Genomic DNA, 6,000 nt, shown 5'->3' on the forward strand with positions numbered 1-6,000 from the left:
CCAGGTGACGTTAAATATGACTCGTTAATTTGGATAAATAATTATGAGGTCTTCGTGCCTCGTGTCTCGTTATTAGTAAAGTGGAGGTTTGAAACAAAATTTTGTTAACATGAGGTTCATTGGTGATGTTGTAATCGATTATGAACAACTATTAAGACCATAGATGTGGTGATGGACATACATATGAGGTAATTCATGTCTTGCTATCATTGTGATAATGCAGTGCTTGTAATGCTGAGATTAGTATTAATGATATATACATTGTGGTACTTTGTTAGGTTTTGGATGTGTTGTTAGGAGTTATTTTGGTGTTACTCTAGCAGGTGGATAGGCCCAATTACAGGGGAGACTCTGTCGAAATTTCTGAAAAATTTGGGAGTTAGTAAAATTTTGGGAATTGAGACGTGCGAAAGAAGAGATAAATTATGTTATGTGTTTGAGGGCGGAGTCTACTTCTCATTCAAGGGCGAATGATCCTAAATGGGGGAGATTGTAACACCCCGAAAAAATTTTGAAGTACCTCAACACTATCAAGAAAGTTGATGTGTGTGTAGGCACGAGTTGCTATAGCCAGTTGAGACTAATACCGTGCGTTGATGTGAAAATCAGGCCTTTTGAAAATGTTTGGAGTGTAAGAAATTTAATCTTAAAGTTTACAAATATGGATAAAAGGAATAATCTCAATTGAGATGGTGTTGCCAGGCTTATGTCGAATAGGGTGGCGTGGGATCATCCCCCAGGTATGTGCGCGGTAAGATGGAATAGTGATTTGATGGCTTGGAAAACAACTTTGGCACGTTCGAGGACGAACGTATTTTTAAGTGGGGGAGAATATAAAGACCCGACTTGTCGATTTGAGTTATTACTCTTCTTTCTACTATTTGAAGTCTTGAATAGATTCATATGATGTATTACGACTTGTGTGCAAAATTTGAGGTCAATCGAACTTGATTTGCTATGTTTCAGCATCGAACCTAGGATATTTTGACATCGATTCTTCAGGAATACGTGGTATCACATTAAGAAAATGATATCCAAATTCAATTCTGATTGAAGCATTAGATCTGTATTGAAAGTTTGGAGCCATAGCGAAAAAGAATCGTCGAATTCGGACATCGTATGAGAAAGTTATGCCCATTTCCGTGTCAGGAATAATTTTCCGTCGCCATCAGCGCCCGAGATAGTGTGGGGTGCTAGCCCTGGTGCTGGGATGTTTAAAGGTACTGGACATAGCACCACATGAAGCGCCCCACGCTACCTGTGGCGCCCGAAACAGCTGAGGCCCTATAAACGGGAATTTTCTACTATTTTTGACAAAAATAGAGTTGGGGAGCTCGGTTTGGGCGATTTTCACGGGTAAACATTGGGGTAAGTGTTTCTTATCCTATATTGATTATATTTCATGATTCCATACTCATTTACATCATGAATCCGTAAATTTATGGAAGAAAAATTAGTTTTTTTTGTAAAAACATCTAAAAATGTAAAATGAAGATTTGAAGGTCAATCCGATATCGGAATTTGATAAAATTGGTATGGGTGGAGTCGTAATTGAATGAGTTATCATATTTTGTGAGTTTCGTCAGATTCTGAGACGTGGTCCCTACGGGCGATTTTTGAGTTAAATTTCGGATTTTGTTGGAAAATTAGTATTTTCATATGGAATTAATTTCTATAATTAGAATTGGCAGAATTTAATTAATTTGGATAGATTTGAGCTATCCGGAGGTCAATTCAAATAAGAAGGCAATTTTGGAATATCGGTCTAACTTCAAAAAAGTAAGTGTCTTGCCTAACCTCTAGTGGGGGAATTACCCCTTAGGCATTGAGTCTTATGTGACCTTTGTGAAATGTGAAAAGCCGTGTACGCGAGGTAACGAGTATGTACTCGGGCTTATATGTGCAAATTTTAGTGGGTTAAAGTCTTGGGCATTATTGTGTAGTAAATTGGATAATTGTTGGCATTTATTTAATCATATATTTGCCATGCCTCAAACCACATTTATTGAATTTGTTTTTTATATGATAATTTGATGTGAATGTTACCTGTATATTTATGTGAATTTCGTGAGTTTGATGGTTTGATATTATTGGAATTTAATTTCATTATGAATTTTTTCTCTGCAAATAATTAATTAAATGAACTTAAGAAGAGGTGTTTATATAATTATTGAGAATTTGGATTAAATGAAGACGTTGCCCTATACTGAGTATTTTCCATCTCTGATGTTGTTTTTAGGTTTTATACACATTGTGTGGAGCCTTGGTCTATTTGTTGTGAAATTAATTGATTTTGTTATATCTTTAGAATTGGTTGTGGCCATTGGGCAAATTGTGATATGAATTGATTTTGTTATGTTGTCGGGATAATATTCCGTGTAAATTGTTATATTATTTGACTTATTATTTGAGGATATAAGGGTGAAATTTTACTGTTGATATTATGTGGGTATAAGGGTGGTATTTCACTGTTGTTATGTGTGTTGGGATATTGTCTGGGCGGAGTGATAATGGTGGCTATAGGAGCGATAAGGGTGGCTAATGATATTGACAGGGCGGAGGGATAAGGGAGGCTATTATATGAGTGATAAGGGTGTCTATAGGAGCGATAAGGGTGTCTATCAAAATTCCAGGGCGGAGGGATAAGGGAGGCTATTATAGGAGTGATAAGGGTGGATATAGGAGCGATAAAGGTAGCTATTGATATTGTCAGGGCGTAGGGATAAGGGAGGCTATTATAGAAGTGATAAGGGTGGCTATAGGAGAGATAAGGGTGGCTATTGTCAGGGATGATATGTGATAATATGGGGTTATTGCGTTGGTAATTTTCATGTGATATTGTGATTTTTCTTGTATTTATTTTTATACCTTGTGCAATTTGTCTTGTTGTTGGTATATTGATAATAGTATGATCTATGTTGAAATCGGGAGCCTGTGGTTATTGCCAGGCGGATTATGAAATGAAATGTGGGCACGAGGTGCCGTGAGTAAATAATTATGATATTGGCATGTGAACTGTCCGTGCAGTTATGATATGAAATGTGGGCACGAGGTGCCGTGAGTAAATAATGATGATATTAGCACATGAATTATCCATACAGTTGTGATATAAAATATGGGCACGAGGTGTCGTGGTTAAATGAATGATGATATTTGGCACGTGAGTTGTCCGTGCGGTTGTGATAGAGAAATTGGCATGAGGTGCCGTGAAAATATAAAAGTGGGCTAAGACCCGTATTTTATGATTTTGAAATGTTGTGTCACATGGTGACTTTTATTCGAAAGAGATTTAGTCGAAAGAATTTTATTTGAAAAATGTTTATTTGAAGGAATTATATTTGAAAGAGATTGAAAGAGATTTATTTGAAAGAGATTTATTTGAAAGTATTATATCGTGACGATTTCTATTTGAAAAATATATAGGCGGAAGATTTATATTGGAAGGACTTGATTAATTGGTTATACTTGTATTCATTATTTGTTGCGCAATATTTATGGTGTTCTTGGTGTCCTGCTGTGCTTATCACTGGTTGATTTATGTTGCCCTTATTGTTATTTGTTTCCTATTATTTTGTATATCATATTGCACATGTTATTAGACTAGTGAGTGTCTTGACTGTACCTCGTCTCTACTCCACTGAGGTTAGTCTTGATACTTACTGGGTACCGACCGTGGTATACTCGTACTATACTTCTGTACATTTTTGTGTAGAGTCAGGTTTTGAGGCTATCGGACTCGGACAGAGTTAAAGTGAGATCGCAAGGATTCAAGGTAGAGTTGCTCGGTCGTCGCAGTCCCTTGGAGTCTTTTCATTTTATTGTACTGTCAACTCTTATTCGAACAGTATTTTATATTCGTTCCTTGAGATCATTTCATGTATTCAGTTAGAGTTCGTGACTCAGTATTACCAGTCTTGTGAGGTTGTTATATTTATTTTCGCTTTTGGTTTTTTTTAAAAATGGCTCGAAATATAATTGTAATCGGCTTACCTAGTCTTAGAGACTAAGTGTCATCACGACGCCTGTGGTGGAATTTTTGGGTTATGACAGAGTCGCGGGAGATTACGTGATTTTTGAAGTGAAACAAGCTCATTATTTGTTTCTTATGTATAAGAACGAGTTTGGATAATAAATGATCAAAAGATGACAATTTGACACAAAAAGGAAGAGATGGAAAGAATTGAGAGCTTGTCCAATCTCGTGCGTTGCACGAAAACGGACTCGAAAAATGAGAAAACTGGAAGTACAAAACAACGAAGTGAAGCGAAGGCACGGATCGCTTCGCGAACTGGAAAAATGCAAAAGTTGAGTCAGCGTCCATGGGCGTGCGACGCGTGAAGGCAGACGCGGATTCCAGCTCTCATATCCGAGATTGGATTGTATTGGACGGCCCTCTACCCTTCCTAGGTCATGTAAATACACCATAAACATGTTTTTTGCAATAATTTTGGAGTATCACTACTTTAGGGTTACACAACACCTTTGGAGGCAAGAATACACTAGGAGTAAGGAGGAAGATTCAACCACGAGTTTTTCCTTTACTCCTTCCCATTTCTTCTTTTATGATCTTATCTACTTGAAATGCTTACCTGTAAGTGCGGAGAAGGTACCCAGGGGACCAAACGAAAGGGCACTGAAAGGTCTTCAATTAAAGCTTCGCCAGTACTTGAAAGACTCGAAAGACCTACTTGATGAGTTTCCTTATGAGTGAGTTCGTAGGTGCCTTTAAGTCGAGTGTAGCGAAGGGATTCTCCTAAGAGAAGCTTTAGCCCTTGAACCTGAAACGACTTTTATGAGCTGTCTCAGTAGTGACCGACTTTATTTTATTAGCTGTATGATTAGTGGCTTAGCTGTTAGCTGTCTAAAAGCTACGGTAAATAAAATCCCTTTTGAAAATAAACCACTAATCCGCCTTAGGTACTCTTTTAAGTCCGTGTAAGGCGGAGGGAATGAAGGGACCTGCAGGAGGCTGAAAAGCCGTAGTGCGCTAGCGCTAGCGAGTTAGCGCAACAACTTAGTGTCTTGTTTTCTTCGCTGCTTTTTTTTTACATAAGGTCCGCAGGAAAGCGGTTGCTAAGGCTTGTAGCTTGCTTCTGTCCTTAGTCAATTTTGGACTGAAGCTGTTCTGACTGCCGTATCTTTTTTGAACCGAATACCTTCCTCTGTCATCTCTGGTCTATCAGTAAATATAAATGAAATAAGAAAAAATATACTAGATTCACTTTGGATAAACTTTATTTCCCGTAAAAAAGAATTTTGTGGAAATAGAAAATTGACTTCTCTTCCTCTTCATACAAAGAAAAATATTCCTAAATACCGCTAACCAAACTTTTTGATCTTTTAAATTGTACCCACTGAATTTTCCTCCATCATTTGAGGTATCTATTCAACCAAAGAATATTCTTTGGACTACAAAATCTAATCTTAAAAAAGGGAAAAGTAGGAATAGCAAAAACTCTTCACGGACTTTGGTCCTAACAAAGTTGGTACTCGCTAATTAATATTCAATATTTTAAAAAAAAATATTTTTAGTGAGAAATAATTTGTATTTGATTAATTAATTTAAAAAATATTTTTAAACAGCAATAAGTGTTTGACCAAGTTTCTAAAAAATATTTCTGGATATATTTTTCTCAAAAATATTTTTCGGAGAAACTACTTTTTTCACCCTAAAAAATTGCTTTTGGTTTTACTGAAAAATATTATTTTTTTCTAATAACTTGGCCAAATACCTTTAACTTTGGTAAAACAACACATTTAGCAACCAAAAAAAAACAAAAACAAAAAAAAACGTAGGCCAAAAAGGCTATTAAACATTGGTACATGCATGCATAAATTAAAATCTCGAGTACCAAAAATCAGCTAGCCAGAAGTATCTCTAAATAAATTGAGTGTACTTTGCTTTTATTTCAAATAAAGCAAGCAAATCAAAAGGCCTTCGAGATAAAGTTTTTTACCGACTTACTTTACTTGTTCTGGAAACTACAGGAGATAAAAGGT

Source organism: Nicotiana tomentosiformis, chromosome 8 (assembly GCF_000390325.3).
Source record: "Nicotiana tomentosiformis chromosome 8, ASM39032v3, whole genome shotgun sequence".
Classification (NCBI taxonomy): Eukaryota; Viridiplantae; Streptophyta; class Magnoliopsida; order Solanales; family Solanaceae; genus Nicotiana; species Nicotiana tomentosiformis.